At 39.9% G+C, this 24,005-nt stretch overlaps 1 long non-coding RNA gene across 1 annotated transcript in view; it reads right to left on the minus strand.

The window, feature by feature from the left end:
• Positions 1-222: 222 nt before the first annotated feature.
• The window catches only part of LOC129034051 (uncharacterized), a 233,291-nt gene continuing 209,508 nt past the window's right edge, over positions 223-24,005 (minus strand). Inside the window, exons 5-6 of the long non-coding RNA XR_008501743.1 lie at positions 22,832-22,924; positions 223-463 (exon numbers count right to left, since the gene is read on the minus strand). This is a non-coding gene — a long non-coding RNA (uncharacterized LOC129034051). The remainder of the gene's footprint in view (positions 464-22,831; positions 22,925-24,005) is intronic.

Raw genomic sequence — 24,005 nt, forward strand, 5'->3', positions numbered from 1 at the left:
CACTTGAATTTTCTCCAACCAATGAGATTTCACAACCAGCTCAGCAGAAAGCTTGTTTCCAAAAATTCTATCAAAGCTGCCTTTGTTGTAAAAGTGAGATTTCAGTACTTAGATTACAGTAAATTAAGAAATACATCCACCTTTCCATTTCTACCCCTTTTTTAGTGCACTGCGAGAAATAACATTATTGTTCAGGCCCAGTGAGTCAGTCAAAACATAACATTAATTTGTGGTGAGGACTTCAGTTGGCTTAAGAAAAAAGAAAAGGCAACTATCCTGGCCTATATCATCACTGAAGATATAAAAAAATGGTCTTTCGGCAGAGGAGTGGGATGCATGTTTGGAGGTTATATAGACATCATGAGCAACGGGAAAGCGGGAAAAGACTTGAAGATCTCCAAGCATCAGCAGTGATTCAGCAGGATTCATTCCAAGCATCAAAGAGACTCCCCTCAAAAAGAATCTGAAAGGCAAACAAACAATTCAAGTTTTCCCCACATCTCAACTCTAGCTGTGTCCTATCTCACCCCCACCACAACCCCTCCAACCCCCAGGTTGTCTCCTTGGAAACTCCTACTGGATTTTCTCCTATGAGACTTTCAGTTCCAAGCAAAAAAGAAAGCAAAGTGTTAGGTTTCAATCAGGCAGTAACCAAAGGTGGTTCCCCTTTAGCAGTGAGTGCTAAGAATCTTAGAAGCAACACTTTCAGAAATATTATTCCAGTGTCTTCTAATCTCAGCTATGTTATAGAACAGAGATTGGAAAACTAAAGCCTATGGGTCATATCTAGTCTGTCACCTAGTTGTGTAAATAAAGTTTCATGGAAACACAGTCATACTCATTCGTTTACATATTGTTTATGGCTGCTATTGTCCTACAACAGCAAAACTAATAGTTATAACAAAGACTATATGGCCTACAAAGCCTGAAATATGTACTACCCTTTACAGGAAAAATCTCTGGGTTCAAAACACCTGCAAATTCTGGATAAAATGCTCAAAATAAATGTTTAAGGGAGGGGTGAGATGGCAAGAAAATTAGTCAAAAATGACCCTCCAAAAAAGAAGTCACAAAAGTGAGTGAGCACTTAAGCTAGCGAATGACCTTGAAGATACAGGATCATCATACAAAGAAACCTGCAATCAGTGACACCCGCAAAACCTGGGGCCCTAAAGAGTGACAACCTCACCAGGCAAACTAGCAAAGAACCTGTCTCAAAAAGAGTGACAGTAAGGAAGTTTGCCTCATTTAGTCTTGTTTCTGAGTAAAGGGGAAAGAAGTCTCTCCTAAGAATTTATAACCACTACCCAACCCTCAGGCAAAATTGGAGCGAAAATTCACACTGTCAGTGTGGCATAAAAACAACCAAGCCAAAAGTTAACTTAAACTAATTGAGATTGGTAGTATTCCCACGGCTCAGCAAGAGCTCATGCAAGTCCTTTTTGGAGGAATGCACGTTACATACAAGCCTTAAGAAATTTCAACTTATAATGTTCGATAATAAGGAATATGAGCTCACAATCAGAATTACTTAACACATGAGAAAAATAAGCCACTTGGGGTCAGTAAACAACAAAATCAATTCTACCAATAACAGCAGCAATAATAATAAAAACAGCTAATACTTGTATAGGTTACTCTGTGGTGTACTAGATACTTGTCTTAAGAACTTTATATTTATGGAACAATTTAATCTTCAAAATAATCCAGTGAGTAACAATTACTTTATCCTTATTTGCCAAATGAGCAAAGTAAAGCACAGCATCTTCAGATTTTAGAATGATTAGATTCACATAGAATCTAAAAAATATGTGTGTAATACATTTGAGGAAATAAATGTCATTAAAATCATGTCTCAAAATGACCCAGCATATTTGAAAGACTCAAAGAGAAGTTGTAGAAATGAAAAATACAATAAATGAAAATAAAAACTCAAAAGGTAGTTTAAATCACAGACCCAGTTGAAGCCTGAATTATTGAACTAGAAATAGTCCCAGACTGACAAGAGAATTACTCAATTGGAAGATAGAGGCCAAAAAAAAACAAAACAAAATGAAAAAACCTACAATGTAGCATAGAGATAAAAAGTATAATCAGAGATAATGAGACCTAAGACATGCCTAACTGGAATTTTAAAAGGAAATAATAGGCTGGTAGATAGATAATATTTGAAGAGCTAATGGCTTAAGATTTTACAGAATTGATAAAAGACATAAGTTCTCTAATCATTAATTAGGATAAATAAAAAAAGCCCCATGCCAAGACACAATGTAATGAATCTGCCAAACACCAAGAAACAAAGTCTTTAAAGGTCCCCAGAGAAAACCAGATTACCTCCAGAGTCATGATGTCTAGACTGATGGCTGACTCCCAGCAGTAATTGTGGAATCCATTTAAAGTACTGAAATAAAAGAGCTATCAATGAGGAATTTTATAACCATCAAGGCAATATTTTTTAAATGCAGGTAAGATAAAGACAGTTACAGACAAAACATGGGTTAGCTTCCAATAGACATTTAATAACGTAATTCCTAAAGAATATACTTTAGTAATATTTATAATATTTATAATAAAGTATATTCTTTAGAAATAAGAAAGAAGAAAATAATTTCAAATGGAAGATTAGAGATCTACTAATGAATAGTGAGCAAAGAAAATAATTAAAATGTGGATAAATCTAAACACATTTAATTGTAAAAACAATGATAGCAATGTGCCTTTTGTGTGTTAAAATGTGAATAAAATACAAAAAACTTTTTAGGTAAAAATATATAGATTCTGGGAGAGTATTTGAGAATTAAATATTTCAAATTTTCTACATTTTGGGGAAAAAGGCAATTTTTTAATTTATTTTAGACTTTATTACATACACGGTAAAAACTTAGAGTAACCAATTAAATAAAATAAATGGAATTTTAAACCTCCGAAAAAATTCAACAAAACTAAGGAAATCACGAGGGTGGGGGGAACATCACTTGATTCAAAGGAAAAGGGAATTTAAAGCTAGACAAATGGAAAGTGTAAAATAAGAGAATGGGAATAAATCCAAATATATCAGTAATCACTGTGAATGGAAATTGACTAACCCTACCAGTTAAAACGTATAGTAAAACTAGATAAAAATACACCTAAAACATGAGGGCGAAGAAAAGCTGTGAATTAAATGTATAAAAACAATGTATTAAGCAAATATCAGCACGTAAAACAGTATCACACAAAATCAGATTTAAGGTAGAAAGCACTATTTGTTATTAAGGAGGTTGCTTCATAATGATTTTTTTTTTTTTTTTTGCTTTTTTCAGAGTCATTTATTTCTTTTTTTTTAATTTTATTTTATTATTATTATAATTTAAGTTTTAGGGTACATGTGCACAATGTACAGGTTACATATGTATACATGTGCCATGCTGGTGTGCTGCACCCATTAACTCGTCATTTAGCATTACGTATATCTCTTATGCTATCCCTCCCCCTTCCCCCACCCCACAACAGTCCCCAGAGTGTGATGTTCCCCTTCCTGAGTCCATGTGTTCTCATTGTTCAATTCCCACCTATGAGTGAGAACATGCGGTGTTTGGTTTTTTGTCCTTGCGATAGTTTGCTGAGAATGATGGTTTCCAGCTGCATCCATGTCCCTACAAAGGACACGAACTCATCATTTTTTTATGGTTGCATAGTATTCCATGGTGTATATGTGCCACACTTTCTTAATCCAGTCTATCATTGTTGGAAATTTGGGTTGGTTCCAAGTCTTTACTATTGTGAATAGTGCTGCAATACACATGCGTGTGCATGTGTCTTTATAGCAGCATGATTTATAGTCCTTTGGGTATATACCCAGTAATGGGATGGCTGCGTCAAATGGTATTTCTACTTCTAGATCCCTGAGGAATCGCCACACTGACTTCCACAATGGTTCAACCAGTTTACACTCCCACCAACAGTGTAAAAGTGTTCCTATTTCTCCAAATCCTCTCCAGCACCCGTTGTTACCTGACTTTTTAATGATTGCCATTCTAACTGGTGTGAGATGGTATCTCATTGCGGTTTTGATTTGCATTTCTCTGATGGCCAGTGATGGTGAGCATTTTTTCATGTGTTTTTTGGCTGCATAAATGTCTTCTTTTGAGAAGTGTCTGTTCATATCCTTTGCCAGCTTTTTGATGGGGTTGTTTGTTTTTTTCTTGTAAATTTGTTTGAGTTCATTGTAGATTCTGGATATTAGCTCTTTGTCAGATGAGTAGGTTGTGAAAATTTTCTCCCATTTTGTAGGTTGCCTGTTCACTCTGATGGTAGTTTCCCTTGCTGTGCAGAAGCTCCTTAGCTTAATTAGATCCCATTTGTCAATTTTGGCTTTTGTTGCCATTGCTTTTGGTGTTTTAGACATGAAGTCCTTGCCCATGCCTATGTCCTGAATGGTAATGCCTAGGTTTTCTTCTAGGGTTTTTATGGTTTTAGGTCTAACATTTAAGTCTTTAATCCATCTTGAATTAATTTTTGTATAAGGTGTAAGGAAGGGATCCAGTTTCAGCTTTCTACATATGGCTAGCCAGTTTTCCCAGCACCATTTATTAAATAGGGAATCCTTTCCCCATTGCCTGTTTTTCTCAGGTTTGTCAAAGATCAGATAGTTGTAGATATGCGACGTTATTTCTGAGGTCTCTGTTCTGTTCCATTGATCTATATCTCTGTTTTGGTACCAGTACCATGCTGTTTTGGTTACTATAGCCTTGTAGTATAGTTTCAAGTCAGGTAGCGTGATGCCTCCAGCTTTGTTCATTTGGCTTAGGATTGACTTGGTGATGCGGGCTCTTTTTTGGTTCCATATGAACTTTAAAGTAGTTTTTTTCAATTCTGTGAAGAAAGTCATTGGTAGCTTGAAGGGGATGGCATTGAATCTATAAATTACCTTGGGCAGTATGGCCATTTTCACGATATTGATTCTTCCTACCCATGAGCATGGAATGTTCTTCCATTTGTTTGTATCCTCTTTTATTTCATTGAGCAGTGGTTTGTAGTTCTCCTTGAAGAGGTCCTTCACATCCCTTGTAAGTTGGATTCCTAGGTATTTTATTCTCTTTGAAGCAATTGTGAATGGGAGTTCACTCATGATTTGGCTCTCTGTTTGTCTGTTATCGGTGTATAAGAATGCTTGTGATCTTTTAGAAAATCTAGAAGAAATGGATAAATTCCTTGAAACATAAACCCTCCCAAGACTAAACCAGGAAGAAGTTGAATCTCTGAATAGACCAATAACAGGATCTGAAATTGTGGCAATAATCAATAGCTTACCAACCAAAAAGAGTCCAGGACCAGATGGATTCACAGCCGAATTCTACCAGCGGTACAAGGAGGAAGTTGTACCATTCCTTCTGAAACTATTACAATCAATAGAAAAAGAGGGAATCCTCCCTAACTCATTTTATGAGGCCAGTATCATCCTGATACCAAAGCCTGGCAGAGACACAACAAAAAAAGAGAATTTTAGACCAATATCTTTGATGAACATTGATGCAAAAATCCTCAATAAAATACTGGCAAACCAAATCCAGCAGCACATCAAAAAGCTTATCCACCATGATCAAGTGGGCTTCATCCCTGGGATGCAAGGCTGGTTCAATATACACAAATCAATAAATGTAATCCAGCATATAAACAGAACCAAAGACAAAAACCACATGATTATCTCGATAGATGCAGAAAAGGCCTTTGACAAAATTCAACAACCTTCATGCTAAAAACTCTCAATAAATTAGGTATTGATGGGACGTTTCTCAAAATAATAAGAGCTATCTATGACAAACCCACAGCCAATATCATACTGAATGGGCAAAAACTGGAAGCATTCCCTTTGAAAACTGGCACAAGACAGGGATGCCCTCTCTCCCCACTCCTATTCAACATAGTGTTGGAAGTTCTGGCCAGGGCAATTAGGCAGGACAAGGAAATAAAGGGTATTCAATTAGGAAAAGAGGAAGTCAAATTGTCCCTGTTTGCAGATGACATGATTGTATATCTAGAAAACCCCATTGTCTCAGCTCAAAATCTCCTTAAGCTGATAAGCAACTTCAGCAAAGTCTCAGGATACAAAATCAATGTACATAATGATTTTTAAAAACTCAATACTCCTCCCAAGAAGATATCACAATTTCAAACTTTTATACACTTAAAAAACATAGGCTTAGAATATAAAACTCAAAATTTGATAGAACTACCCAAAGAATTAGATAATCCCATAGCATAAGATTTTAACACACCTCTTCCCATAATCAACAAGTAGGAAACAAAGTCAAATAAAGAAGATTAGGACATTATAAATAACAAATTTTATCTAATGAACTTATAAAATGGATTTACATGTAATACACATGGAAGACATTTATAATAAATTTATTATTTATGTGCTACAGCCCAAAACTGAAGTACATACATTGTTTTCAAGAATTGTTTCGTTGGCAGTTAAATGGTAAAAGTTCATCTGTTTAAAAAGATGTTGAAAGTAATTGTAGCAGAAAATTATGATGGCTAGAATTAACATAGCGGTAATGTGGACAAATAGAGGTGAACAATTTTAAGAGAGATCCAGGAGGAATATTCATAGGACTTGGTGATTGATTAAATGTTGAGTACAAGAGACAGGAGGAGGCAAGGAAGAGATCCTGTCTCCAGATTGAAAAAAAAATGTGCAGGATTTTGTTCTATTCTCTGAGTTAGAGAAAAACAGGAGAAGTACATTCAGAGTTCCAGGGGTGAATTCCATATGGGATGTGATAATTTTGAGGTCCAAGAAGCATAGCAGAGATTCAATAGGCAGTTGGTTTTATAGTCAAAGAATTGGCTAAATATTTGCTTTGGAGATATTGTTTTATGGCATTTGTTGTTAGAATATTGATATTAATTTAAATATTTGGATAAGAGGATATGACATGGTAACATGAGTAGATAGAGAAGAAAACACTAAAATGGAAGAGATAGGTGAAATAGAAGGCTATATTAGTTATCTATTGCTACATAACAAATACTCCACAACTTAGTGACTTTTATTTACTCATACTTTGCAGCTTGGCAATTTGTGCCAGGTTTATTCAGGTATTTCGTCTACTGATCTCACTTGCAATGACTCATATAGCTACAGTGGACTGGTGACTCAAATGGACTGATTCATCTAAAACAGTCTCCTTTCATCTGGTTATCAGGAAGTCAGAATATCCTAATTCCCTTTCATGTGACCTTACTAGCAGGTTAGCTCCATACAGCACATCCATACTATGGGTTCAGAGTTCCAATCAGCCAGAGGAGAACAAACGTATTGTGCAAGCACTTTTTAAGTCCTTGTTTGCATCATATTTGCTAATTTCTCTAAATCCTATTTGCTAATTTCCTTAAAGCAAATCATGTGATTATCAGATTCAATGGATACAGAAATAAATTCCATTTCTTGATTGAGGACCAACAAAGTTGCATTATATAGGGACAAGTGCACATGGATAATAGATATTATTGAAGTCGTCTTTGCAATCTACCACAGAGATCCAGCAAAGATCTACTAAGTTGGAGAATTGTGTGCAGAAAGCCCAAGAGCATCTTAATGCACAATCCAAGGGGACAGAGTTTGGAGAATGATGAAGTGGTTCCCCGTGTCAAATACTGTCAAAGGGTCGAGTAAGACAAATCTGAAGATAAGTCACAGGATTTATTAACAAAGAGATTGCTAGTGCTCTTATCAGGAACAGTATCCAAGTGGTAAGGGCAGAACCACAGAGGGTTGAGGAGGGAATTGAAAGGGAGTAAATGCAAAGGGCTCATTCAGGAAGCCTAGTCTTGAAGAAGGAGTGAAAACTACAGCAGTAAGAGAAAGTAGGATGACCAAATAGTCTTGTTCCTCCTTAATATTAAGACATACATAAAACTGAGCACCATTAAGAGTTAATAGGAGAGACCAAAGAGAGGAATATCAGGTGCAGCTGCAGGAAAGAGAGAAATAAAAATAATGAAGATTGACCTTTAGACCTTTCTGTAACAAGAAGAAAGGTGAAAGCTATCAGAAATTGAAGGTGACTAAAGGCAAAGAAAGATGTAAGTGCATACCCACTTTCACACTGTCCTATGCAAGGGCCCAGCGTGTGGCTTTTCCCCACAAGTTGCAGTACAAATAGAGTTTAGTTGATAGAACATTAAGTTTGGAATAAAAACAAACCTGACCTTAACACACATTAACTGAGCAGCCTGGTGAAAGTAATTGAGCATTTCTGATAATCTATGTTTCAGCCCATGCATAGAATCATAACAGACCCACACTATTGGTGAAGATTATATGTGATAACATATCTGAAGATAACATACAACTTCAGTTTTCTCCTCCATCAACAGCTCCAGCTCACCGAATGGGTTGCATGGCATCAGGCAAATTGTGACACCTTTCTGAGTTCTTGTTTCTCCATCTATAGAAGTGCAGACTGACAAATGGGCTTTCCAGGCTCCTTCCAATATTGATGTTTTAGGTACCTTTACATCTCAGGAATGGCTTCAGCCTATAACCCATCAGGCATTTGGGAGAAGGACAAGTTTATATGACGGTAGAGAAAAGGTCCAGAGTGGACATCCTGGAAGCTCCTCGAAACCATGAATGATGCCGTGCAGGCTTTGAATGAAGAGCCAAGAATCACAGAGCCTGGTGAACAAAGAAGTCTATGTGGTAACTTGATGGCAACCTTACTGAGTGAAGTACCTTTCTAGAAATTTTACAATCCTTCTCTGGAACTGGCAACCTGACAGCTGCCAAATCTCATGCCTCTCCTCATCCAGTAAATATTTACCAAATGCCTATTGTGGGCCAAGCATTCTGCTAGACATTTGGAGTATAATAGTGATCAAAGGCATCATTTTGAGCAGCTAATATTCTAATAAAATATATGTTATATGGTAATAAGTGCTATAGAGAAAAAAATAAAGCAAGGAAAGGGAGAGGGGGAGCTGCTGGATAGATGCAGGTGTTACTTTAAATAAAACTGTCAGAGAACGCTTCACTGAGAAGATAATGCTTAAGTAGAGACCTAAGAATGATGAAGGCAACAGCCCTTTGGACATTTGGAGAAGATCAAACCAAGAAGAGGAAACAGTAAGTGTCAAGGCAGGAACGTATCAGTTATGTTCAAGCCCAAATTCAGGAACAACACTTGTCATGGCCACAATGCACAACATTATGAGACTCCTTTCTAGATATTTGCATAGAGCTCAGTTAATATAATAAGTATTAAAAATCAAATAGATTCAGGGTCCCACAACTCTGACCCCTGCTGTCCCCTTGCTACACATAGCCATGAGTTACTTGCAATGCACCATGATATCTACACTGATTTATCATAAGTTCACACAGCCTCTAGATATGGTTTCCTCAGCAACCATACTTTTCTTCTTGTTATATTAGTTTCCTTTTCTTTTTAAAGGATAAAACTACTAGTTGGGAAATCTATTTTGTTCAGCTGTAAGTCATTTCCCTATTAACACTATCCAAAACATACTTTAAGATTAAAGCTTTTTCCTTTGGAGAATAAATTCCACATTTCAGCATAGCCATCCAGTCCCCAGGATTATTTATTCCCACATAGCAATGACCCCCTAACTTGCAGTTTCTCTGTCACATTCTTTCTTATGCCCTCAATTTTATTTTTGCTTCTATGTGATAAATTTCAGGCAATCTTGAGCCAACAAGAAGCAAATTTTGAGATAAGGATGTAAAGGTGTTAAAAGCATTTATTATGAGCCCAAGGGTGTCTACTTAAAATGCTGATGTTCTGTTATCCACCTGATATAATTGAGAAGCTGAGAATCTGGAGTGGTGAATTTCATTCCATGGCTTTTCACAATTTTCAAAGCCTTTTCATATGCTTTAATTTACTGTCACGTCATTCCCTCCCTCACTATTGACCTCCTAATTGCTAAATTCCATGGAAATTCTGGGTTTCCACTGACCTTGGCCTCCCTGCAGCATTTGAAGCTCTTGACACATTTGCTGCTATGTTCTCAGCAGTGTGATTCTATCCAGTTTCTTCCCATCACTTTCTTTACCAGACCTCATTGGTAGACATCTCTTTCTTAACACACTCCAGTTTTGGTGTTTCCCTGAGTTCTGGCACAGCCCTTTTTATTGTAAGATATCCAAATCCTCTTGAGTCCCCTGCCTTGTATATGCCAAGGATTCCCAAACATAGCCTCTAGTCCTAATCACTTACTCTCCACTCATCTGACTCTGAGTTTCCAGTTGTCAGGAGGACCTGGGGGTCTCACAGGTGCCGCAAACTCAACAAGTCAATAACCAAATGGTTTGTATCCAGTGCCTTTGCACATGATGTTCTGTACTGACTTTCTTTCTCTCATCCCCACTGTGGCCCCAACTAGTACATTTTCACAACCCATTCCCTATTCAGACTTTTGCTCAGACATTGTGTCCTCTGTGATCCTTCCTGAAACAACAATCAATTTCTCCTTTATACTTCTTCTGCAATAAATAACTTTGTACTACTGCTGCGATGAACATTTATCACTGCATATACACACTATGCTGTTACTTTTCCTGCACTAGGATTTTCAAAGTCATCAATGATTTTGTTGATCTGTACTTCCCCAGTGCCTAAAACTGCAGTCAATAAATGTGTACTGAATAAAAAAAGAAAGAAGGTGAGGAGGGAAGGAAGGAAAAAGGAAAGTAGCAAGGAAGGAAGGAAGGAAGGAATGGTTGACAGAAAAGAGAGGGAAAGAGAAAAGAAAGGAGAGTGTCCTAATCAATTTTTTTTGCTTGTAACAGAATACCTTAAACTGGGTAATTTATAAAGAAACAAAATATATTTCTTACAGTGCTGGAGGCTGGGAAGTTGAAGGTCAAAGAGACACATCTGGCAGTGATAGCCTTCTTGTCGGTTAGGACTCTGCAGAGTCCCAAGGTGATGAACAGCATCACATAGCATGAGAGTTGAGTGTATTAATACACTAGATCAGGTCTCCCTCCTCTTATAAAACCTCTACTGCCACTCTAATGATAAACCATCAATCCATTAATTCATTATCCATGAATGAATTAATCCATACATGAGGGTTCTATCCCAATCACTTCTTAAAGGCCCCAGCTTTTAATACTGCCATGTTGGGGATTTTCAACATGAGTTTCTGAGGGGACATTCAAACCATAGCAGGAGTTCTCAAAACATGTCTTAATTTATATATAGAAAAAAACAGATTCCGGGAAATTTTAAAACTTGCCCAAATCCCCATGGCCAGAAACTGTAATTCCCACACTCAGATGCAGCCTTTTGATTTCAAATGACCAGCACTTTCCTCCTACACTACAGGAGCCTCAGCTGCCACTTTTCCTTCTGTTTTGCTAGAAAATAGCATGGGCATTTTTAAAAAGATAAACCAGGACGGATAATTCTTTTGGCCTACAACTGGGACAGGATTTTTCACCCAGCCTTCCCTGTGCTTCTGCAACTTAAGAGAGAAAAATTATGTTGATCTCAGCAGTCAGCAGGAAGTCATCAAAGCATTTCTCAGACAAATCCTACAGGACTGAAGGTGTCCAGACACATCTAACCCCAAGTGAACAAGTTGGGAAATGAAAGGTTGTGAGCACGGCTCTCTCCTGCCAACCCGGTCTCTGGCATTGCAGTCGCATTGCTTTTAGAGCTTTCGGAGCCCCTTGATCCTCTGCCCTATGGAAGCACTCCATCCAATGCCAGTGAAATAGCTAAATCCAGTAGGCAAAATGAATACACTGGACATTTCTGTCTACTAGACTTTCCTTGATAATGAGTGAGCATAAGAGGATGAGGATGAGGATGAGAAGAAGAGAAGGGCCTGGCTCTGTCCTCACTCCTCACCAGGCAGCTTGGTCCTGGCCTGCTTCAATGCGCACAACGTGTCAAGTGAAACATTGGCCAGGATTCCTGAATAACTCAGCCTTTTGCTCTCAGAGTCCAGACTGGGGCCCTTACTTCGTCATTGGCAGGAACTAGCTACAACGGAAGGGGAGTAGCACAGCAGGGCGACTGCCAGAGGGCAAAGGCTTCTTTAGAGCTCAATGCTGAGTGAGCTTCTCACTCCCACCAGGCCCTTCCAGTTATGAAAATTTGCTGCCGTTTGGAGATTGTGGCAGCAGTGAAGGTACACAGCTCAGCTCTCTCACTTCGAGAAAGGGCTTTCCTTTCAGCTGCAAGGACTGCAGTTATCTGATGGCTTCTAGCTGTCTAGTCCTCTGATTTCACCTCGGTTTCAAGGAAGGCTCTACTCTTCCAGGGCAGCCCCCAGCTATGGCGGGTGTTCTAGGACTTGGACATTTCAGTCCTATGCAGGACTCCTCCAGTGGATAATCCTTGCCCTGGGGCTATTTTTGGGTTGGTCAAGGCTTTATGAGATCAGCACTACAGTCAGAGTTTCCCTCCCTCCTCCACACTCTGTCACAGGCTTTGCACTCCAACCCCAATAAGTCTTTTGCACTCCTAACTCTATATCAGCACCTGCTTCCAGGAGAATCTAAATGACACAGTGGTCTCTCCTGGGATCCTGCCATTTATCTGTGCTTCCCAGTGATGTTTACTCTTCTTTTTCTATTTGGTGATATTTTTACTCTACCTATCTAATGATATTTTTGCTCTGTTTGTTACTATCCATTCATCAGTTGGAGGTTGACTGTAGCATAACTGGGGAAAGAAGACACCATTTTCAAATGCAACATTAACTTTGTGTACTAAAAGAGAAATCACTTCACTAAGGATAATTACTTCGACTAACATTCTAACCTCAACATCCATTGTATGGCTTCCAGTTTATGCACTCATGGACACAGGCCTGAGCTCTAAAGGACTGTCCTTGTCCTGCCGCCACTTTAAAAAGTTCTAATTGTCAACTTTCCTAACTTTATCTGGGCATTCAAACACTGATTCTTAAAATGACAAATTACTGGTACAAACAAAAAAGATTAAATATAAAGACAAATTTGGGTTTTTTCCTTTCCAAAATATAGTCTATTTTTGCCTCTTTAATCTTATTACTAGCTGGGTAGGGACTTTCAGTTCACAGCCCATTCCCCTGAGGGGAAGTAAGACAGGAGAATTCCTTTGGTGGTAGGAGGGGCCATTAGAAAGTCGAACGGAAGAAGGAGGATGGAAAGTATCCTATGAGTTAATTCATAACTCATTTTTGTAATGAGAGCTGTTGGGGTTCCTCCCTGCGTCCTTTCCCAAGCCAGTGCCGCCATCCCCGGATGATGTGAGTACTGGCTGCTTGTGACTCACTGACCCCTGCCCCCTCCTCTGAAGAAATGACATAGGCTGATCTGCAGCTGACCTACCACTACCCTGGGCAATAATCAGTGACTTACTGAGATGGAGGCCTGAATAACTGGCCCCCATTCCTAAGGTAAGTTTTTTTCCTTCAGGCCAGTTCTTTGCGTCCTAAAAAAACTTCTCTACAAAATAGTCACTGTGGTAATGGCCATGCTATTTGTGAAATTGGTAAGAAATAGGCATCGATTTTGCCGCAATTCACATAGAAAAAAAGGTTAATTTATTAATCTATCCATTTACCCCACATTCATTTAAGATGTACTCTCTACATATCTCTAAGCTATGCTGATCTCAACATTATGGCTTAAAAACTTAATGGCTTAAAATAATGATAACCTTTATTTTTCTCATGAATCCAAAATATGGGCAGAGGTGTCAAAGATAACTCATCTCTGCTCCACATGACATTAGCTGGAGCAGCTCAAAGGCTGGGCACATTCTCATCCTTTCAATGTGGCAGCTGATGCTGGCTGGTGACTGAGCCCTCCACTGTGACTGAAATTACCACACATAGCCTTTCGCATGGCTGCTAGGTTTTCTTACAGCATGTTGGCTAGGTGCCCCAAGAGAACCAGGCAGAACTTGTATCACCACTATGACAACCTCAGAGTCTCATAGCATCCTTTCCACCATAGTCACTTGCCTATCCAGATTCAAAGAAAGAAACTGCTCAGTGGAGGCATGTCCATGTCACTCTGTAAAAGGTCATTGGAATGGGATATATACATATGTATATATGTGTGTATATATATATGTGTGTGTATATATGTGTGTGTGTGTGTGTGTGTATATATATATACACATATGTATATAGCCAACTTTGGAAAATACAATCTTCAACAAAAATATAAGAGGTACACCCAAAGCCAGTTGACCTTTATAGCCACTTTCATAGGGTGATGTGAGTATAAGCCAGAAAGCAAGAGTGGGAGTGAGCCCAGGGAAGTATGGTACCAGCATGCCCAGCCTTCCTAGGCTAGAGCAGAAGGCCAAAGGGATTGTCATTTTCATAACATCCCTGAGAACACAGTACCCACTAGCTGTGTACATCAGATGCTATCTTCTCTCTGCTTTTCCAATCATAGCAGAAACTGTTGTAGCCAGTTTTATGGTTGATTTTATGGTTGACTCCCTTTTTTTAGGTAAAGGAAAAATACTAGGTGAAATTGAATGTAATTAAGGATTCTTGAACAGATAGAAACATGGAAAACAAAATTGCAAACCCTTGCAATATCTTATTATAGAGAAGCAATTGAAGCTATGCATTCCTCTAATGTCTGGGATTGCCAAAAGTAGTAATTTTTTTCATTATCCTTCATGTTTCCTTATTGAGCATATTTCTTTAAAGAAATCAGAGCCACAAGAAACAATTTTGTCTGTCCTATTAGTCCTGATATCTATGTAGTAGGCAGGGGGCAGAGAAAATAAATTACAAAGGGCGTGATCTTCAATGCCAGCAGAGCTTGGGTCCAAATCCTAGTTTTACTGTTTATTAACTTTATAACCATGGACAAGTTGCTTAAACTCCTTGAGCCACATGCAGCAAATATTTATTGAGTGCCTATGCAAGCCAAGCAATGTTTTAGGTACTGAAGACAAAACAAAACAAACAACATCAAAACACAAAGTCCCTGCCTTCACGGAGCATGCATTTTAGAGGGAGAATGAACAAAAAGCAGCTTATGTCAGTGGTGATAAGTGCTATGCAGAAAAAAATAATACAGGAGAGAAAGAACAAAGCATGAAGAAAGTAGGGTAAAACTGGACCAGTAAGACCTCTCTTACGATAACCTGGAGGAAAGGAGGGAGACAGCCACATAGATGTCTGAGGAAAGAACATACCATAAAGAGGAAACAAATGCGAAGAGCCTGAGGTTCCATTGTGCTTGTCGTGTTTAAGGAACAGTGACACAAAACCCCAAGGAAGTCGAAGTGACAAAAGTAAGTAGAATGGAGGGGAAAGATGGAAGAGGAGATTGGGAAACAGAAATGTATGTAGCCAGACCATGGAAGCCTTCATAGACCACAATAAGAATGGCAGGTTTACTGCAGAGTGTGGCAAGCCATTGGATGGCATTGGACAGAGAAGTGATATGATCAGACCTCAGTGTTTTTCATGAATCACTTTGGCCACTGGGTGGAGAGCAGGGAGTCAAAGGTGGAAGTAGGGACACCAGTTAGGAGACTGTTCAAACAGTCCAAGTGAGAGATAGTTGTGGCTTGGATCAACAGGCAAGTAAGGAAATAAGAAATGGTTTGATCCTGGTTATATTCTGAATATAAGGGCCGAGGGAATGTGCTGATGGAACAGAAATAATAAAAGTATGGGAAGGCTGTTATGAGAATAAAACAAATAATGTGTGAAGTACCTTGCATACTGCCATATTCTCAGAGAATACGATTTGCCAGCCAACTTCTGCCCCACGCTCCTACATTTCTTACGAGTAAAGCAAAATCCCTGAGAATTCACATGATATGTTGGAATGATAGGAGGGAAGAAAGGGGAGAGGAAGTTCCTGCTTTAGGGAGCACAGACACAGCTGCCTTCCTTCCTCCCAGGCTGCCAGAATTCATTCCACCCTGGAGTGCCCTAGCTAAGAGGAAACTAGAAATCCTACACAGGTCAGCTAGAAAAATTACAAGTGTTCTCTCTCTACCTCAGCCCTTTGCATATGCCACTTCCTCCCTCTCAAATCCTCCTTTGCTTTGGTTCTGCATCTGGGACCTGCTACTGATCCTGTAAGAGTCAACTTGTAACTAGAGAGCAATTTTCAGGACTCCTACCCTCACTTTGTCCCTCTTCCTTCTATGTCAGATACTGTCTCTGTCGCTTCCCCATCAAGCAGAAGCTTGCCATTACTTCATACTTTATGGCACGGGGATCATGGCAGGATAGAAAATCCATCCACATTACTTTTTTTGTCTACAAAGACAATGTTGTTTCTTTGTTTGTTCTGTAACTGGTATGTTCTTCCTCACAAGCATCCCCCAGGTGAGTAAAATAAGAAAACTAAATTTAGTTTAAGCTGTGATTCTTGGATCTGATTCTAAATGTAAAGACTATTGAATTAAACTAAATCCTCAGAGATCCTCAGAGTCTCTGCCAAGTCTAAATCTATATTATTGGTAGGGTCACCTCACCTGTCCCTACAGGCAAGTGGCTGTCCCCATGGCAAGTCTCTCCTCTCAGCACACCTCCTTTCCCTTCCTGAGTTATGTTCATGCCACTGGAAAACCAAAGGTAATTCAGGGTTGCCAGCTCCATCCCATCCACAGCTCTGGTCATTGGATTCCTTTATCCCCATTTCCATCTCCCTTCCCCCTTCCACATCTGCCAGAACTAGACAGAGTGGATTTTCCTCCCTGATTTTTCCGGATTTGCAGTGACCTCCCATGCACAAAATTCTATGACCAACTCTCTTGAGATTTCTGAAGCTCTTCTCATAGGCTCTATCTCATCCCCCTGAGTGTATTATCAGGTGGGTGGGCTGTGGAGAAGGGAATCTAGTGTCCTTGAATTGACTCGGTGCCCTATGACTCTCTTCTGGCTTAGGCTGTGAAGAGGTAGGGCTAGGCTGTGCTCTAGAGTGTATTCCCTCAGGGAAGGTCAGTCCCACCCCAAGCATTCAGCCAGAAGCTGCTATGATGTCCCTGGCTGGTGTGACTAGCCTCTCTGTTTCTTCAAGAGCTGGAGGTACAATTCCTCCCTTGGACTCTCCCTGATGCCTCTCAGAGATACTCAAAGTCTCTGCCATGTCTAAGTCCATACTTGCTATAGGGTCATCTTCCCTCTCCCCACAGGCAAGTGGCTGTCCCCATGGTAAGTCCCTCCTCTTGGAACATTCCCTCTCCATTCCTGAGTTCTTTTCATGCCACTAAAGGAACTAAAGGTAATTCAGGGATGCCAATTCCATCCCCATTCACAGCTCTGGCCATTTGATTCCTCTGGCCCCCTTTCCATCTTCCTTCTTCTTCCTACATCTGCTATAACTAGAAAGAGCAAATGTTCCTCCCTGTCTCTTCCGGATTTGCTGTGACCTCCCATGCATAAAATTTTATGACCTACTCCACCAGACCTACTTCTGCTATGTTAAATGGGAACTAAAATAATTTAGAACACTTTCTATCTCAATGAAGACTGTCCTTCAAGCCTGTGTCTGTCATCTAACATCACGATAATGCTGCATAACAAACAACTACAAAAACTTAGAGTACTCTAAATGAGCACTTATTTAGCTCATGTATCTGGATGTTGACTGGGGTCAGCTGACTGAGGCTGGATTCCATGGAGGTGGTTCAGCTGGGGTGATTCTGCCCATTTGTTTCTCTTCTCTCCCCTGTGACAAGCAAGCTAACCCAGGCACATTATTCTCAAGGTGGTGGTGGAATAAAGGAAGAAGCCCAAATGAGCAAGCATCTTTCCAGCCTCTACGGCCTCAGGTCTGCTGATATTCCACTGGCTAAAGCAAGTCACATGGAGTAGTGTAATATGCTCCCCTCAAATTAAAGAGCACTTTAACTTGCATGTGTAAGGTTATTTCTGATGAGGAAGTAAAAAGCAAGGACATGAACATGCACATCTGGAATATTGACTATTTTAGAATGACTCTTCTACAATCCCTATTTCCATACCTCCACCATGAGACTGATGATTATTTTGGACCAACTTGAATTATTATCCCTGTTACAGAATTAATCTATTAATCAGTTTCTCACCATTAAGTTGCAACCCCTCTTAAGGTCAGGGGCCATGTTTTATTTATCTTTGTAAGCCCTGAGTGCCTCGATATAGTATCTGTAATGGATAACATAGTTATCCATTGCCTTCTGTTCATAGAGTACACCTTTCCCTGTTGCCTGGCAGTCATATGCTTTGGATGACTTTGAGCACACTTCCAATTTTAGGCATAGACACTGTATTAGTTCATTTTCACACTGCTGATAAAGACATACCTGAAACTGGGAAGAAAAAGAGGTTTAATTGGACTTACAGTTCCTCATGGCTGGGGAGGCCTCCGACTCATGGCAGGAGGTGAAAGGCACTTTTTACTTGGTAGTAACAAGAGAAAATGAGGAAGATGCAAAAGCAGGAACACCTGATAAAACCATCAGATCTGGCGAGACTTGTTCACTACCACAAGAACAGTATGGGGGAAACTGCCCCCATGATTCAAATTCTCTCCCACCGCGTCCCTCCCAAAACATGTGGGAATTATGGGAGTACAATTCAAAAAGAGATTTGGGTGGAAACACAGAGCCAAACCATATAATTCCACCCCAAACCCCTCCAAATCTCATGTCCTCACATTTCAAAACCAATCATGCCTTCCCAACAGTCCCCCAAAGTCTTAACTCATTTCAGCATTAACCCAAAAATCCACAGTCCAAAGTCTCATCAGAGACAAGGCAAATTTCCTCTACCTATAAGCCTGTAAAATCAAAAGCAAGCTAGTTACTTCCTAGATATAAAATGGGAGAAAATAGCCAAAACAAAGGGGTTATAGCGCCCATGCAAGTCCGAAATCCAGCAGGGCAGTCAAATCTTAATGCTTCAAAATGATCTCCTTTGACTCCATGTCTCATATCCAGGTCACTCTAATGCAATAGATGGGTTACCATGGTCTTGGGCAGCTCTGCCCCTGTGGCTCTTCAGGGTACAGCCTCCCTCCTAGCTGCTTTCGTGGACTGGTGCTGCATGTCTGCAGCTTTTCCAGGCACATGGTACAAGCTGTCATTGGATCTACCATTCTGGGGTCTGGAGGACGGTGGCCCTCTTCTCACAGCTCCACTAGGTGGTACCTCAGCAGGGACTCTGTGTGGGGACTCCGACCCCACTTTTCCCTTTCTCATTGCCCTAGTGGAGGTTCTCCATGAGAGCCCCACCTCTGCAGCAACTATGCCTGGGCATCAAGGCATTTCCATACATCTTCTGAAATCTAGGCAGAGCTTCCCAAACCCCAATCCTTGACTTCTGTACACTCTCAGGCTCAACACCCACATAGAAGCTGCCAAGACTTGGGGCTTGCACCCTCTGAAGCCACAGCCCAAGCTCTACACTGGCCCCTTTCAGCCACAGCTGGAGCTGCTGGGATGCAGGGCACCAAGTCCTTAGGTGGCAACAGCACAGGGACCCTGGGGCTGGCCCACAAAACCACTTTCCTCCTCAGCCTCTGGGCTTGTGATGGGAGGGGCTGCTGTGAAGACCTCTGACATGTCTTGGAGACATTTTCTCCATTGTCTTGGGGATTAAAATTGAGCTCCTCATTACTTGTGCAAATTTCAGCAGCTGGCTTGAATTTCAACTCAGAAAATAATATTTTCTATTCTATTGCATTGTCAGGCTGCAAATTTTCTAAATTTTTATGCTCTGTTTCCCTTTTAAAACTGAATGCCTTTAACAGGACCAAAGTCACCTCTTGCATGCTTTGCTGCTTAGAAATTTCTTCCACCAGATACCCTAAATCATCCCTCTCAAGTTCAAAGTTCCACAAATCTCTAGGGCATGGGCAAAATGCTACCAGTCTCTTTGCTAAAACATAACAAGAGTCACCATTGTTCCAGTTCCCAACAAGTTCATCATCTCCATCTGTGACCACCTCAGTCTGGACCTTATTGTTCATATCACTATTAGCATTTTTGTCAAAGCCATTCAACAAGACTCTAGGAAGTTCCAAAGTTTCCCACATTTTCCTGTCTTCTCCTGAGCCCTCCAGACTATTCCAACCCTGCCTGTTACCCAGTTCCAAAGTCGCTTCCACATTCTCGGGTTTCTTTTCAGCAATGCTGCACTCTACTGGTTCCAATTTACTGTATTAGTCCATTTTCATGCTGCTGATAAAGACATATCCAAGTCTGGGAGAAAAAGAGGTTTAGTTGGGGTTACAGTTCCACACGGCTGGGGAGGCCTCAGAATCATGGCGAGAGGTGAAAGGCACTTCTTACATGGTGGCAGCAAGAGAAAATGAGGAAGAACAAAAGTGGAAACCCCTGATAAACCCATCAGACTTCATGAGACTTATTAACTACCATGAGAACAGTATGGGGGAAACCGCCCCCATGATTCAAATGATCTCCTACTGTGTCCCTCTCAAAACACATGGGAATTATGGGCGTACAATTCAAGATAAGATTTGGGTGGGGACACAGAGCCAAACTATATCAGACATATCCCTCTATAAGTTTGTATGAGAATATGTCAAGGGCAAAGCTAATCAGTGAATGATATTCCCCTGGACACAGAGGAATATCCTAACTTCCTTGACATAAATGAGAAAATAGCCTGGTCCACATAGCCCTGGTCCACTGGCAGCCAAATTGCTCCCATCAGGAAAGCCAGTCTAGCACAAAGCATACCTGAGAGAATCACAGATGAAAGAAGATGGAGAAATAAATTGGGCCCTGCCTCTTAAGTTTTCAGTTAAATACTTCACACTCCCATATCCCTACTCCTTGGCATTCTCTGTGCCCTTCATTGTGCTTAGTTTTTTCCATATCACTTATCACCTGAAATATTGCATATGTATTTATTGACATGAACACATTAACTTGTTGTTTCTCTATCTTCACACACTAGAAGGCAAGCTCCTCGTGGCTATAGACTGTTTTATTTACTGTTCTATCCTCAGCATCCAGAACAGTGTCTGAAACATAAAATGTACTCAGTAAGAATTTGCCAAATAGATGAATGAATGAGTGGATAAATTAATGAATAAATTACTTAGGTCAGGCCAGGCACAGTGGCTCACACCTGTAATCCCAGGACTTTGGAAGGCCGAGGCGGGTGGATCACGAGGTCGGAAGATCGAGACCATCCTGGCTAACACAGTGAAACCCCGTCTCTACTAAAAATACAAAAAATTAGCCGGGCGTGGTGGTGGGCGCCTGTAGTCCCAGCTACTCAGGAGGCTGAGGCAGGAGAATGGCGTGAACCTGGGAGGTGGAGCTTTCAGTGAGCCGAGATCGCACCACTGCATTCAGCCTGGGCAACAGAGCGAGACTCCATCTCAAAAAATAAAAAAATAAAATAAAATAATAAAAAAATAAATTATTTAGGTCAGTTTGAGTTTTCCATGAATTACCACTAGAAGATTCCTGATACACACTGTTCAATATACACTTGCTGAATAAGTGTGTATTGAATCCTGACACACACGGTTCAATACACACTTACTCAGCAAGTGTGTATTGAATAGTGTGTATCAGGATTCTTTTAGTGGTAATAAATGGAAAACTCAACCTAAATTGACCTAAATAATTTATTGATGGAAGAATTGATGAGAGCATGAGACACAAGAGCTGTCTTCAAATATTCAAAGGCCATGCTGTAAAAAAAATTAAAAAGAAGCATTAGATTCATTTCATTCATTCATTCATTCTGTGTGGTTTCAGAAGTGGAAGTTGTATTAAGTCTCAATATAAAGAACAGTTTTCTAACAAGCTGTTCAAGATGGAATGTGTTGACACAGTAGGTAATGAGATTCCTGTCACTAGTGGTAAAACCGGTGAACCCAAGCTACTGATAGAAACTATAGAGAGTATTCTTGCAATAGTGACAGGCTAGATGCTGGATCATTCTCAATACTGATAATGTATAATTCTAGACTTCTTTCCTGGGCCTCCAGGATACATGTGCATCTTAAAATGTGAACAGGTGAGAATGTCTCTTCATTATGTAGCTGTCATTTGCAAAGATTTTCTGTCTAGTCTTAGCTATGACATCTAGAGTCCTGTGACTTTGGGAAGGTCAGCTTGCCTCGGGGAACCTCAGTTTACTTATCTGCAAAAGGAGGGGCTAGGAGTGAATAAATGAAATATTTCAAAATTATATTTGTGAGGACTGTTTGGCAGCTTGATGCTGTACTAAAAGCTTTATAGTAGCCTTGGTTTAATGTGATTTTAATAATTACAGAAATCTTTACACTGTAAGGGACTCAGTACTATTAACCTCTTTCTACAAATCAAGAAACAGACACTAAAAAAAACACTAAGTAATTTTTCCCAGGTCACAACACAAAGAACTTCTGAAACATGGAATCTGAATTATTAATCAGGACCCCAACTTGTTGATCTAGAGTTTTAAGTCAATCAAGATTGAGAAAACTCCTACACTCTATAGTACCCAGGTAGGCTCTTCCATCTCTGAAGGTCTGGGATTACAATCTTCTCCCTCAGCCTGCATGCTAAGGATTCAAAACTAAAATCAACACAGGGCAGCAAGAAAAGCAGCCCATCCTGTACTGCTGGTTCCTCTGGGCTAAATATCTCCACATACCTGGATACCAAATCAATTCCCTAAATGTTTGTGTTTCTCAAACATACCCTACCTCTGTCCCTTCAAGATTTTTTGACCATAAGTAGACACTCTGAGTCAGAATTTTCCAATTAGGGAATCAGGACCAATGCGGGTAAAAAGGATAATATTGTTAGCATCTCCGTTTTACAGATAGAAAAATTGAATTTTAATGAGGTGTTATAACTTGTGCCAGGTCACTCACAGCTATTAAGTTCCAAGACATTTGAACTCAGCAGTATAACTGAGTCTAAAAAGTCCATCCTCTTATCTTTCTTTCTTTTTCTCAAATATTGTCCTGGAAGAGATATAAATAATAGTTCAATCCACTTTATTTATACTTTTAGAGAAATGTAACTTCTCCTAATTTGAATTGTTGGAAGAATTATTAGAGGTATTACTTATCCACCTTCTCTCTAATGAATGGCCAGATAAATTATTGTGCAGAAACATTGTAAAGTTTCCTATTCCGACCTTTGATCAGTTAGCTACTGCCACAGTAATGCTGTGTAACAGAACACCCCTAAACTCAGGAGCTTAAGACAATGATCATTTACTGTCATGGGTATAGGGGCCAGTTGGGGGCAGCTTGGCTTCAAACCACTGCATCTAAGAGTTGCCTGACATAGGCTGGGTTCAGCCAGGTACCTCTACTTCAAGCTGCAAGGCTATACTCCATGTGTCTCTCATTTTCCTTGAACTGCCTAGGCAGAGTATGTTCTTCTCACAATCACAGGCATAAGAGAGCAAGTCAAACTACCCAGATGTTTTTTAAGTCTCTACTCGATATATCAAGTCTACTAACATTCCACCAACCAAAGACTATTCTATCACCAAACTCAAAGTCAAGGGAAAGCAAAGTACACTCCACCCATCAAGGTGGCATGGTACACTAGTTTGCTAGGGCTGCCATAATGAAATACCACAGAGTGGTTGGCTTAAACAAAAAATATTTATTTGCTCACTCTTGTAGAGTCTGGAGACCGGAAGTCCAAGTTCAAGGTATCAGCAGGTTTAGTTTCCCCTGAGGCCTGTCTTCTTGGATTGCAGATGGCCACCTTCTTGTTGTGTCCTCAAAGAGTTTTTTTATCTATGCATGTGATTTCCGAGTGTCCCTTCTTCTTTTTATGAGAATACCATCATATTGGATTAATGCCCCACCTTTGACCTCTTTAATATTAATTGCTTTTTTAAAGGCTGACAGTAATATTGAGGGTTAGGGCTTCCACATGTTAGTTTGTGCAGAACACAATTCAGTTCATAACATGGGGTTAGTAAATTTGAACAATAATGCTTGATCTCATTTTAAGTTTTCTACAACTTGTAGTCTGACTAACCACAGCTTCAAATTCTGACTTCACCACTTCATAGCTGTGCAA

The sequence above is a fragment of the Pongo pygmaeus genome, chromosome 2 (assembly GCF_028885625.2).
Source record: "Pongo pygmaeus isolate AG05252 chromosome 2, NHGRI_mPonPyg2-v2.0_pri, whole genome shotgun sequence".
Classification (NCBI taxonomy): domain Eukaryota; kingdom Metazoa; phylum Chordata; class Mammalia; order Primates; family Hominidae; genus Pongo; species Pongo pygmaeus.